Here is a 14490-nt window from a genome sequence, read left to right as displayed (position 1 = left end):
TCATTTCTGTATACAGTCTGTCAGTTGGATCCCTGTGTCTTAATCCTCATTCCTGAGGTCTCAACCACATCAAAACGTGTCTTGGCACAATCCAGTTTCTCTACTTGCATTTCAAATGTTCCACTGTTATCATCTGAAGCACTTCACGTTTCCCTTAGACTCCTCTAGCCCCAGAGGAAGCTAAAAGATTTGCTCTGTTCTCTTTTCCCCAGTAGAGGCTCTCTGCCTCAACCAAGGCTAGTCCTCAAACCTTAAAGAAAATGATGGCCAATAACAGCCTGCTTACTTCAGAAAGTGATTTTCCTTTTTCTGGAATTTTTGTTTATGCCATTTCCTTGCTTTCTAATATATTTAAAATATTTGCTTTTTCAGTAGTTTATTTGCCCTTTTGTTTTCCTTTGATGGTTGCAATAAAAGTGTTGGCTTGCCGTGACCTACTACATCCTGCCCAAAAGCAGACCTATTCAAGTTATTTTAACATGCTGATATATGTCTGCTCCACCTCATTAATGCCTCTGTTCAGTACAGCAAAAGGGAAACCTGTGACAATGTCGCTTTTTTGGTGAAGGGATAGAAATGAATATAACAGTGTGTTTTATAGGGTCTGGAAACAAACTGTAACCCTTTTCATTGGTATATATTTAAAGATACAACCAAGAGACATAAAACTTAAAAAAAAAAATCAAAAATACTAAAAGATCCCAAGTTGAAAATTATCTAGTTACCACGACCTATCTTTTTAACACAGGAATTCCTAATGTTTATGTAAATGTAATTAATATTTTTATTAGAATGTTTAAGAACTCACTTCTCACTTTCATTTCTGTCCGTTCACACATTGAGTAGCAGACTGTCAACTGAGGGAGAGAGGTAAGGACGTTACCTGTGTTTACACATCCCCGCCTTGCCCTGGCTTACACATACATCAGCCACACGACCATATGTCACATCAGCCACACCTGATGTCGCTACTGCCGTGTACATTTTATCGGCTTATCCTTTCCTGTTGTTTGTTTTAAGGGCACGGATTAACACTCTTACCAATCGCTTTGTGTGTGTGTGCTTTTGCAAATAAGCTTTTTATTTTGGACTAGTTTCAGGTTTACAGAAATGAAGTCCCCATACACCTCTCACCCAGTTTCTTCGAGTGTTAATATAGTACATTCACACCAGGCATTTTTCAAAACTAGGAAGCCAACGTTGACACATTATATTAACTCCAGACTTGATTCAGATTTCAGTAGTTTTCCACTAATGCCTTTTTGTTTCATGATCTAATTCAGGATACCACTTTATATTAAGTGTTTTGTTATTTATTTTTTAATTGATGTTAAGTTTCACATGTCTTAATTCAGTGTCTTGTTTGTGCTTCTGTGTAATCCTCTAGCTTTTATTTGACAATTGTTTTTGAGTGCCCAAGTGCCGTGTTTTTCATACTCTTTACTCCTAGGCAGGCCTCTGAAGACAACTTGTCCTTTATTTATGACACTATATATCAATATTAAAGTAACTGAAAATATTAAAAATAATGCTTACTTTGTGCAGAGTCCATGAACTCCAACCGGAACACATAAAACACATAAACGTCAAATTTGAGCAATAAATTTTGATTGATTTTTACATTCCATTTAAGGCACTATTTTTTTCTGTATAGAATCTCATGGAAAATCTTTTAAAATATTGTTTTATAAAAAATTGTTTCCTGTGGGATCTGGAAGTTCTTTAGGTAGATTTTTAGTAAAATGTCTGAACAATTTAAATACTATTTCATATTGTCAGAATGATGAATGTTTTTAAATTATTTTATTACAGTGATTTATCACCAAAGTTTACAGTACTCTGAGCATTATTTTTTTTACTTCAACTGAATAACTAGCATTTTTCTGTTTTGTTCTTTTCCTTGTTGTGTACTCTACTCTGGAGCACTTTCAAATTTCAAAAAAAGTCTCTTATCTGGGGCCCATTAGTAAATGGGCATGAGCCATTATGTTCAATGAAATAAGTATTGTGTGATTGAAGATTAACTAAGGGAATGGATCATGGTTCTATTAAAAGCAGCAAGATATTCTGGGAAAAGCTATGAAAATATGCTTTTCCATTAAGGAAAAGCTCTTATCAATGCTGACAGTCCCAGTAAAGATTCTCTCCTTTAATATGAAGCAGACATTTCTTGTACATGAAAGAGGGCATTAGGCTTGATCACACCATAACTATCTGCCAGGTAGGACTCTGACTTCTGGAGGTAGCTTTGTAGCTCTCATCAGCTACAGATGGCTGCAAAACTTGGCACTGTTCAAGTGGGCAGCCATGCTCTGATTAAAGGTCCAAGCCTGAAGATCCATTTGTAAAGTTTTGGCATTGAGATGATTTAGCCCAAAGAGAAAATTATTAAAGTATGGGTCCCAGACTGGTGGCTTGAAGTCTTATTTTGTTTGGCCTAGAGAGAATGTTTTGTTTGTTGATTTTTAATATTGGAATTAACTGTTTAACTCTTAAATGTTGGGAGATCACATTCCTGAAATCTGAATTGCCCTCATTTCTACAAGTCTGTGAAAAGCTAGAGAGCTCTTTTTCAATGGGGCATATCCTCTCCAGCCACACACAGTGCCCACCCCACACAATTGTCTCCCTGCCCTGCAACTACCAGTTACCATCACTCCTTACTCAGCTGTTTTCCTATGATGAAAAGGCTCAATTCCATAGTGCTCTTCAAAGTAGGAAAAGGAGCGGTGCTTCAGAAGGCAGTGTTCCTCACTCAGTGATGTCTCCAACTGGCCCTGAGGATATTTAACCTTGTGACCTTGGACAAAAAGGTGAGGTCATGTTCACCAGAGCATAGCGACCCACTATCCCAACTCTCAAATTGGAATTGAGATACAAGTCCAAACAGTGATTTTTACCTTTAAATGACTTTTACCTTATCACTTGCAGTAATGGCTTTAGTGGGCTTCTCAGGTGGCTCAGATGGTAAAGAATCTGCCTGCCACGCAGGAGACGTGGGTTCAATCCCTGGGTCTAGAAGATACCATGGAGTAGGAAATGGCAACCCACTCCAGTATTCTTGCCTGGGAAACCCCAAGGACAGAGAAACCTGGCAGGCTTCAGTCCATGAGGTTGCAAAGAATTGAACATGACTGAGAAACTAAACAACAACGATAGCTTTGTAGTTTTATGCCTAGACGCTACAGCTAGACTGCCTCGGTTCAAGCTCCCACTCTGCTACTTACGATAATGTATGCTTAGGCCAGTTACCTAACCTCTCTATGCCTCAGTTTCTTCAATTATAAAAGGAAGATAAAAAGAGCTCTCAAATCAGAGTTGTTGCAAGGATTCTATGAGCCAGTGTGTGGGAATCACTGGAAACAGAGCCAGTACAAATAATGTGGCCCAGAAGGATTAGCTGGTACAGTTGTTACTCGCTTTCTCATTGTACTGCTGTATAATATATTATATATGACTCACATTGTCTCCTAATTTATAACTCATCCTGGAGTCTGGTCTTCACGCTGTGTACTCTGTACCTCCTGGGGTCCCCATCAGCTTTAGGGTTTGGCCACGTATTTGTGTATTCAAGAAGGTAAATAAGACAATGAATAGCATGCATTCAGAAATGATAGGGGCCTTAGAGATCATCTGGTTGGCAGACTCTTTCTGTGGAGGGCCAGATCGTAAATATTTTGGCTCTGTGTCCATACGGTTTCTGTGGCAACTACTCAACTCTGCTGTTGTAGCGCAAAAGCTGCCATAGATCCAGGATGAATGGGTGTGGCTGCATCCCAATATATTTATGGACACTGAAATTTGAATAGCATTTAATTTTCACATATCATGAAATATTATTCTTCTGTTGTTTTTCAACCACTTATAATGGAAAACCCATTCTTAGCTTATGGACCATAAAAACAGGTGGAAGGTCAGGTTTGGCTGACCTCTGATCTAGTCCCAAGCTTACAAACTCCAGCACTTTCAGCTGGGAATTCCACCTGGGAATTTTTGGTTGAAATGTGATGCTTCTGGGGCCCCACTCCAAACCCACTAAGTAAAACTCCGAGTCGTGGGCTATGGAATCTTTACGGTGAACATGTGTGTGATTCCCACCATTGTGCCTCTAGGAATCACACTTGGGAAACTACCTAAGGCCTTCCAGGGAGTATGGAGAGCTCACAACCCTCTTCATAGAGCTAGAAATGACTTACAGAGACTGAATACAAAGGCACCACATTGCAGAAGTAAATGGGATCACTTGTGAACCTCAGTTGTTTAAAGGTATTCCTTACACTCTTTTTTATTTTCAAAGTACCCCATCCACAAAGGTCATTATTTCCTTTTAGTGTGTTGGAGGGATATGGTATCATCTTGAAATTATCCTAAAATCACTGCACACTAGAGAAATCTCACTTTGTGTTTTTTTTTTAATATAAATTTATTTATTTTAATTGGAGGCTAATTACTTTACAATATTGTATTGGTTTTGCCATACCTCAATCAATTTGTGTTTTTTATCAACACGAGGATGACCCAGAGAGATGTTGTGGGGAGGGGAGTGGGAGGGGGGGTTCATGTTTGGGAACGCATGCACACCCGTGGTGGATTCATGTCAATATATGGCAAAACCAATACAGAATTGTAAAGTAAAATAAAAAATAAATTAAAATAAAATAAAATAATAAAAAATAAAGAAATAAAAAAAAGAAAAAAAAAGAACATGTGCATACTTACTGACACATTCTTTGTGATGACAAAAAAAAATCTGAAAAAAAATTTAAATCTGGTGATGGTTACTTGAAATTTTATGCCACGCTGTAAAGAATGTGTTACAGCTACATGTACTGCCCTGGAGAAGGGATGTTAAGCACATACTAACAAGAGAAAAAATAGCAAGAGACAGTAATGTATACAGCATGATTCCACTTTCATTAAGAAAAGGAAATACACTGAAGACACTGGTTAATCTCAGGCAAATAGTACTAGAGAGGGAAGTGTAGGATGAAACACATTTAACTTCTCCTTTAAACAGATCTTTATTGTTTGACTTTTTGTAGGACTGATTTTAAAACAGAAAAAAAATTAAGTGAAAAAATGGAAACAAAAAACTTGAATAAACCTTCATAGCCTATTTGTTTGGGATAGGAATCCAGTTTCCCTGATAAGAAAGAGACATCTGCTTCTGAGACTCACCAACTTGGAGAAAGTGGAAAATTTTAATAATGTGAATCTGGCGGCAAAATTGCACAATTATCATCTTCCTTTGCCAACTGAAGTCAACAGTTCACGAGAACTTTTGATGTGGAATTCTATGATATAAATCTCATCTAAAGTCAGGTAGAACCCTGACTTTGAAAAAAACTCCTGCTTTGGCTATAAGTCAGAAGAGGCAAATCATTCTGTTTCTGTGGTCTTTATTTTTAATAGGCAGCTGTTTGCTCCATTACAGTAAGTTTCTTTGAAAAGTAATCTATCTAAATAATTGCTGATTATACAGCTCCTGTTAGACTTCCACTTTGCCCTGATATTTTTTCAACAACAGATTTCTTAAGAAATGTGGAAAACACTGCTACCAAATGCTCATCTAAATTATTCTATCTCATTTGGACACAAATGTCATTTTCATATAATTACATTGAGCATTAGATATCATGCTTTCTGAAGTTAGAGAAAACTAGATGAATCTAATCTATGAAGGAGTTCCAAATTAAATATACTCAGCTCAAAGTGAAAATTTCAATATAAAAAGGTGAACTTCTTTCTCTAATTGCAATTTATCTATTTGTTCTTATACCATTTATTGAATACTGTGTCAGAACCTGTATAGAAAATGTATATGTGTTATGACACAAAGGGATCAGCTCAGAAAAGTGAGATGACATGTAGTCACACACAAATAAATGCACAAACAGAGATTAAATTCAGGTCTTCAGTCGCTCAGTCGTGTACAACTCTTTGTGACCCCATGGATGCAGCATGCCAGGCTTGCCTGATCATCAACTCCCGGAGCTTGCTCAAACTCATGTCCATCAGGTCAGTGATGCCATCCAATCATCTCATCTTCTGTCACCACCTTCTCCTCCCATCTTCAATCTTTCTCAGCATCAGGGTCTTTTCCAATGAGTTAATTCTTTGCATCAAGTGGCCAAAGTATTGGAGTTTCAGCTTCAGCATCAGTCCTTCCAATGAATATTCAGGACTGATTTCCTTTAGGATGGACTGGTTGGATCTCCTTGCAGTCCAAGGAACTCTCCAGAGTCTTCTCCAACACCACAGTTGAAAAGTATCAGTTCTTCAGCACTCAGCTTTCTTTATACTCCAACTCTCACGTCCATATATGACTACTGGAAAAATCATAGCTTTGACTAGATGGACTATTATTGGCAAAGTAATATCTCTGCTCTTAATATGCTGTCTAGGTTGGTCATAGTTTTTCTTCCAAGGAGCAAGCATCTTTTAATTTCATGGCTGAAGTCATCATTCACAGTGATTTTGGAGTCCAAGAAAATAAAGTCTGTCACTGTTTCCATTGTTTCCCCCATCTTTTTGCCATGAAGTGATCGGACTAGATGCCAGGATCTTAGTTTTCTAAATGTTGAATTTAAGCCAACTTTTTCACTATAGTCTTTCATTTTCATCAAGAGGCTCTTTAGTTCTTTGCTTTCTGCCATGAGGGTGGTGTCATTTGCATATCTGAGGTTATTGATATTTCTCCCAGCAATCTTGATTCCAGCTTATGCTTCCTCCAGCCCAGCATTTCACACGATGTACTCTGCATAGAAGTTAAATAAGCAGGGTGACAATATACAGCCTGTTCTTCCTTGTCCAGTTCTAACTGTTGCTTCTTGACCTGAATACAGATTTCTCAGGAGATAGGAGAGGTGGTCTGGTATTCCCATCTCTTTCAGAATTTTCCACAGTTTATTGTGATCCACACAATCAAAGGCTTTGGCATAGTCAATAAAGCAGAATTAGATGTTTTTCTGGAACTCTCTTGCTCTTTCCATGATCCAGCAGATGTTAGCAATTTGATCTCTGGATCCTCTGCCTTTTCTAAATCCACCTTGAATATCTGGAAGTTCATGGTTCACATACTGTTGAAGCCTGGCCTGGGGAATTTTGAGCATTACTTTAATAGCATGTGAGATGAGTGCAGTTGTGTGATAGTTGGAGCATTCTTTGGCATTGCCTTTCTTGGGGATTGGAATGAAAATTGACCTTTTCCAGTCCTATGGCCACTGCAGAGTTTCCAAATTTGCTGGCATATTGAGTGCAGCACTTTAAAGCATCATCTTTTAGGATTTGAAATAGCCCAACTGGAATTCCATCACCTCCACTAGCTTCATTCTCAATGATGCTTCCTAAGGCCCTCTTGACTTTGCATTCCAGGATGTCTGGCTCTAGGTGAGTGATCACACCATCATGGTTATGTGGGTCATGATTATCTTTTTTGTATAGTTCTTCTATGTATTCTTGCCACCTCTTCTTAATATCTTCTGTTAGGTCCAGACCATTTCTGTCCTTTATTGTGCCCATCTTTGCATGAAATGTTCCCTTAATATCTCTAATTTTCTTGAATGGCTCTCTAGTCTTTCCCATTGTATTGTTTTCCTCTATTTCTTTGCACTGATTACTGAGGAAGGCTTTCTTATGTCTCCTTGCTATTCTTTGGAACTCTGCATTCAAATGGGTATATCTTTCCTTTTCTCCTTTGCCTTTCACTTCTCTTCTATTCACGGCTATTTGTAAGACCTCCTCAGACAACCATTTTGCTTTTTTTGTATTTCTTTTTCTTGGGGATGCTCTTGATCACTGCCTCCAGTACAGTGTTACAAACCTCTAACCATAGTTCTTTAGGCACTTGTCTATCAACTCTAATCCCTTGAATCTGTTTGTCCCTTCCACAGTATTATCATAAGGGATTTGATTTAGGTCATACCTGAGTGATCTAGTGGTTTTCCCTACTTTCTTCAATTTAAGTCCGAATTTGGCAATAAGGAGTTCATGTACTTATATGCAGAATATATCATGAGAAACATTGTGCTGGAAGAAGCACAAGCTAGAATCAAGACTGCCAGGAGAAATATCAATAACCACAGATATGCAGATGACACCACCCTTATGGCAGAAAGCAAAGAAGAACTAAAGAGCCTCTTGATGAAAGTGAAAGAGGAGAGTGAAAAAGTTGGCTTAAAACTCAACATTCAGAAAACTAAGATCGTGGCATCCAGCCCCATCACTTCATGGCAAATAGATCTGGGAACAGTGGCTGACTTTATTTTCTTGGGCTCCAAAACCACTGCAGATGGTGATTGCATCCATGAAATTAAAAGATTCTTACTCCTTGGAAGCAAAGTTATTACCAACCTAGACAGCATCTTAAAAAGCAGAGACATTACATTGTCAACAAAGATCCGTCTAGTCAAAACTATGGTTTTCCCAGTAGTCATGTATGGATGTGAGAGTTGGACTGTGAAGAAAGCTGAACACTGAAGAATAGATGCTTTTGAACTGTGGTTTTGGAGAAAACTCTTGAGAGTCCCTTGGACTGCAAGGAGGTCCAACCAGTCCATCCTAAAGGAGATCAGTCCTGGATGTCCATTGAAAGAACTGATGTTGAAGCTAAAACTCCAGTCCTTTAGCCACCTGATGCAAAGAGCTGACTCATTTGAAAAGACCCTGATGCTGGGAAAGATTGTGGGCAGAAGGAGAAGGGGACGACAGAGGATGAGGTGGTTGGATGGTATCACCAACTCAATGGACATGAGTTTGGGTGAATTCCGGAGTTGGTGATGGACAGGGAGGCCTGGCATGCTGCGGTTCTTAGGGTCACAAAGAGTCAGACACGACTGAGCGACCAAACTGAACTGAACTTATCTGAGCCATAGTTAGCTCCTGGTCTTGTTTTTGCTGACTGTATAGAGCTTCTCCATCTTTGGCTGCAAAGAATATAATCAATCTGATCTTGGTATTGATCATCTGGTGATGTCCATATGTAGAGTCTGCTCTTGTCTTGTTGGAAGAGGGTTTTTGCTATGACCAGTGCATTCACCTGACAAAATTCTGTTAGCCTTTGACCTACTTCATTTTGTACTCCAAGGCCAAATTTGCCTGTTACTCCAGGTAACTCTTGACTTCCTACTTTTTCATCCCAATCCCCTATAACGAAAAGGACATCTTTTTGGGGTGTTAGTTCTAGAAAGTCTTGTGGGTCTTCATAAAACTGTCAACTTCAGCTTCTTCAGCATTACTGGTCAGGGCATAGACTTGGATTACTGTGATATTGAATGCTTTGCCTTGGAAATGAACAGAGATCATCCTGTCATTTTTGAGATTGCATCTAAGTACTGCATTTTGGACTCTTTTGTTGACTATCATCGCTACTCCATTTCTTCTAAGGGATTGTTGCCCACAGTAGTAGATATAATGGTCATCTGAGTTAAATTCACCCATTCTTGTCCATTTTAGTTCACTGACTCCTAAAACACTGATGTTCACTCCTGTTTGACCACTTCCAATTTTCCTTGATTCATGGACCTAACATCCCAGGTTCCTATGCAATATTGCTCTTTACAGCATTGGACTTTACCTCCATCACCAGTCACATCCACAACTAGGTGTTGTTTTTGCTTTGGCTCTGTCTCTTCATTCTTTCTGGAGTTATTTCTCCACTGATCTCCAGTAGCATGTTGGGCACCTTCCAACCTGGGGAGTTCATCTTTCAGTGTCCTATCTTTTTTGCCTTTTCATGCTGTTCATGGGGTTCTCAAGGCAAGAATACTGAAGTGGTTTGCCATTCCCTTCTCCGGTGGACCATGTTTTGTCAGAACTCTCCACAATGACCCGTCCATCTTGGTTGGCCCTACAGGGCATGGCTCATAGTTTCATTCAGTTAGACAAGGCTGTGGTCCACGTGATCAGATTGTTTAGTTTTCTGTGACTGTGGTTTTCATTCTGTCTACCCTCTGATGGATAAGAGGTTTATGGGAGACACTGACTGAGGGGGGAAACTGGTTCTTGTTTTGATGGGCAGGACTATGCTCAGTAAGTCTTTAACCAAATTTTCTGTTGTTGGGCAGGGCTGTGTTTCCTCCCTGTTGTTTGACTGGAGACCAAGCTGTGGTGGATGCAATGAAGATAATGGCAACCTCCTTCCAAAGGTCAAGTGCAGGCACTGCTGCACTCAGTGCCCCCGACCCTCAGCAGGCCACCATCAACCCAGGCCTCTGCCAGAGACTCCTGGACACTCAGGGCACGTCTGGGTTAGTCTCTTGTGGGGTCACTGCTCTTTTCTCCTGGGTCCTGGTGTGCACAAGGTTCTGTTTATGCCCTCCAAGAGTCTATTTTCCAGTCCTGTGTAATTTCTGGCGGCTCTATGGTGGGGTTAATGGTAACCTCCTCCAGGAGGGCTTATGCCATACCCAGGTCCACTGCACCCAGAGCCCCTGCCCCTGCAGCAGTCCACTGCTGACTTGTACCTCCACAGGAGACACCCAAACACAGTTTTGTCTCAGTCTCTGTGGGGTCTCTGGGTTCTGGTACACACAAGGTTTGTTTGAGCCCTTTGAGCTTCTCTGGCAGGTAAGGGGTTTGATTCTAAATGTGATTTTGCCCCTCATACTATCTTCCTGGGGCTTCTCCTTTGCCCTTGGATGTGGGATATCTGTTTTTGGTGGGATACAACATCCTCTGGTTGATGGCTGTTCAGCAACGAGTTGTAGTTTTGGAGTTCTCACAGGAGAAGATGAGAGCACATCCTTCTACTCTGCCAGTTTCCAGGTTAGGCAGCAGCCGCTGTTGCTCCAGGGATCAGGAACATCTGCACAGTGAGGTCGCCGTGTTTCCTCTCAGTCTTTCAGGTGGGGTGGGCAAGTGAGGGGGTGGTGAGAAAGGTATGTGATGCCCCCACCGCCGGACTCCTTTCTGGCCACAGCGGCTCATTGCTTCAGTGGGCTGCCTGCTGGCCACAGCTGCGTCCAGGGCATGCCAGTCTGCCGCCATCGCCCAGGGGCACTGACCCTGGTCAGTCTCAGCCATGGCTTGGGAGAGCATGGATGGGCTGCCCGGTCCTGAACTCGGAGTCTATGTATGTGTTTAACAAACGTCATTGCAGCACAGTGCCAGGCACTGTTCTAGGGACTTAATGAAGAGTAACACATCAAATCCTCAGTAATTCCAGATCATCTGAACCATTTACAGGTGAGTTCACTCACTCAGAGGGAAATTAAATGAATAATGGAGCTGGAATTCAAACCCAGGCCATCAGACTCCAGAGTCCATGCTTTGAACCACCACACTAGATGGCCCCTTCTGTCCTAAAGGTTTTGTTACCCCAGCAGTGGGCTGCTTAGGAAGGCAGACAGGCTCATAAGAACAGAAATGGAATGAGTTAAGTACTGACGTCAACAGCAGTAGCTATGTAGCATTTGGAACTCTGTCATATTGACTGAAAATCCAACTCAATGCCTTCAGAAAAAAAGGAGGAGAGGGAATTTTATTGTATCATGCTTCGGACTGAATTTTATATCCACAAAGCTCATGTGTGGAAACCCAGTGTGACTATATTTGGAGATGGGGCCCCTAAGGAGGTAATTAAGGTTAAATGAGGTCATAAGGGTGGGTTTCTGGTATGATGGGATTAGTGTCCTTACAATAAGAGACACCAGAGACCTTTCTTTTTTCTCTCCCTCTCCTGTAAACCAAGAGAAAAAGCCTTTGAGGGACACCTTTGCTGGCACAGCACCTATTTCCCAGCCTCCATAACCATAAGATATAAGCTTCTATTGTTTAAGTCACCTAGTATATGGTATGTATTTTGTTATGGCAGCCTCAGCAGACTAAGACATATTATGGCTATGAAAACTCCTAGGACTAATCTAGTTCAGACACAGATGGACTCGGGGGCTCAAATACTAACACAATACTAGCTCTTGCGCTCTCACTCTCTCTCACCCTCCCTCTGTCCCTTCCTGACCACTCTTGTTCTGCTTTCCCCTGAATGGACTTTATTCTCAACTCAGTACCCTCTGTGTGCTCCCAGCCCTCAGGCTGACCTAACAGCTCTCGGTCACTAGCCAGTCCTAGTGATTTGGGCGCATGATCCCAATGAAATCCCAATGAGAAGAATGCGTCTCTCTTCACCCACAGCTGTAACAAAAGGGTTGCAATCAAGTCGTGTAGGGCTTGCTGGGGTCAGATACTACCCGTGCCACAATCACTATGAATTGGCTAAACCTGAGTACCTATCTTCCCCCGGAGTTCACAGCCTGGGGTCCATCTGGAGAAGCCTGAGGACCCAGGAGGAAATCAAGATGGCTGCACAGGGCGAGCAGAGAGGCGCAGACCAGCAATGCCAGAAGTCCACCACCGGGTTCGTTATTAACCTCCTTGGTCACTCAGAGGCTATGCATTGAAATGACTTGAAAGTTTCTAAAAACTAGATGCCGGAGGCTCACCCTCAGGCGTTCTGATTAGACGGCTTCTATTCAGAAGCCTTTGGAGAGTGCAGATAGCAGGGCTCTAGTCTGAGACACCATTCTTTTTTCATTTTGTAGCTTAATGCTGAGATTCAGTGTTTTTAGATACAAGTGATTGGAACCTAACAAAAATGTGATATTGCGATTAAATACGTGTTTGATCTTCGTCCCTATTTCTGGCACAGAGCTCCAAAAACCCTTGAATGTCTTGAGTGATAAAGGTATCTTAATATTCTTTTTTGTTTTGGAAGGTATACTTTTTAAATGCATATTTATTTACTTTTTGTTTGTTTGGCTGCATCAAGTCTTAGTTGTGGCATGTGCTGCTGCTGCTGCTAAATCACTTCAGTTGTGTCCGACTCTGTGCGACCCCATAGACGGCAGCCCACCAGACTCCCCTGTCCCTGGGATTCTCCAGGCAAGAACACTGGAGTGGGTTGCCATTTCCTTCTCCAATGCAGGAAAGTGAAAAGTGAAAGTGAAGTCGCTCAGTCATGTCCGACTCTAAGCAACCCCATGGACTTCAGCCCACCAGGCTCCTCCGTCCATGGGGTTTTCCAGGCAAGAGTGCTGGAGTGGGGTGCCATCGCCTTCTCTGTGTGGCAGGTGAGATCTTCAATTGGGTCCTGCAGAATCTTGTTGCTGCGCGGTCTTCTGTAGTTGCGGCATGCAGCTCCAGACTTCAGAGGCTCAGTAGTTGCTGCTCACAGGCCTAGTTGCTCCGTGGCATATGTGATCCCAGTTCCCTCCCTGACCAGGGATGGAACCTAACTACCCTGCATTGTAAGGCAAATTCTCAACCACTGGACCACCAGGGAATTCTCGAGGTGTCTTAATATCCCTAGTAACCCCCTTTCAACCACACGTGAGTTTATGTTAATATGGTCCCTTGTCCCTTCTGTATGCACTTAAGGATGCTGTTGGTTGCCTGGGGAACCAACAGTGATCAGAGGGTTGGAGACTTCAATCCCACCCCACCTCTGGGGAGGGGAGAGGAGAGGGACTGGAGGTTCAATCAATCACCAATGGCCAATGATTTGATCAATATAAAACCTTCTTTAAAACAGTGAAGATAAGGTTTGGAGAGCTTCTGGGTTGGGGAACACTTGGAGGTTTGGAGACAGTGAGGCCTTGAAAGACGGCATGGAAGCTCTATGCCATTTCCCTGTACCTTTCTCAGTGCTGCCATCTACCTGGCTGATCCTTAGCTATAGCTTTTTCAGTTCAGTTCAGTCGCTGAGTCGTGTCCGACTCTTTGCGACCCCATGAATCGCAGCACGCCAGGCCTCCCTGTCCATCACCAACTCCCGGAGTTCATTCAGACTCACGTCCATCGAGTCCGTGATGCCATCCAGCCATCTCATCCTTGGTCATCCCCTTCTCCTCCTGCCCCCAATCCCCCCCAGCATCAGAGTCTTTTCCAATGAGTCAACTGTTCACATGAGGTGGCCAAAGTACTGGAGCTTCAACTTTGGCATCATTCCTTCCAAAGAAATCCCAGGGCTGATCCTTCACAATGGACTGGTTGGATCTCCTTGCAGTCCAAAGGACTCTCAAGAGTCTTCTCCAACACCACAATTCAAAAGCATCAATTCTTCGGTGCTCAGCCTTCTTCACAGTCCAAATCTCACATCCATACATGACCACAGGAAAAACCATAGCCTTGACTAGACGGGCCTTAGTTGGCAAAGTAATATCTCTGCTTTTGAATATACTATCTAGGTTGGTCATAACTTTTCTTCCAAGGAGTAAGCGTCTTTTAATTTCATGGCTGCAATCACCATCTGCAGTGATTTTGGAGCCCTAAAAAATAAAGTCTGACACTGTTTCCACTGTTTCCCCATCTATTTGCCATGAAGTGATGGGACCAGATGCCATGATCGTTTTCTGAATGTTGAGGTTTAAGCCAACGTTTTCACTCTCCTCTTTCACTTTCATTAAGAGGCTTTTTAGTTCCTCTTCACTTTCTGCCATAAGGGTGGTGTCATATGCATATCTGAGGTGATTGATATTTCTCCTGGCAATCTTG

The sequence above is a fragment of the Oryx dammah genome, unplaced genomic scaffold, assembly GCF_014754425.2.
Source record: "Oryx dammah isolate SB20612 unplaced genomic scaffold, SCBI_Odam_1.1 HiC_scaffold_29, whole genome shotgun sequence".
Taxonomy (NCBI): domain Eukaryota; kingdom Metazoa; phylum Chordata; class Mammalia; order Artiodactyla; family Bovidae; genus Oryx; species Oryx dammah.
The sequence above is the reverse complement of the archived record's forward strand: the minus strand, read 5'-3'. Positions refer to the sequence as shown.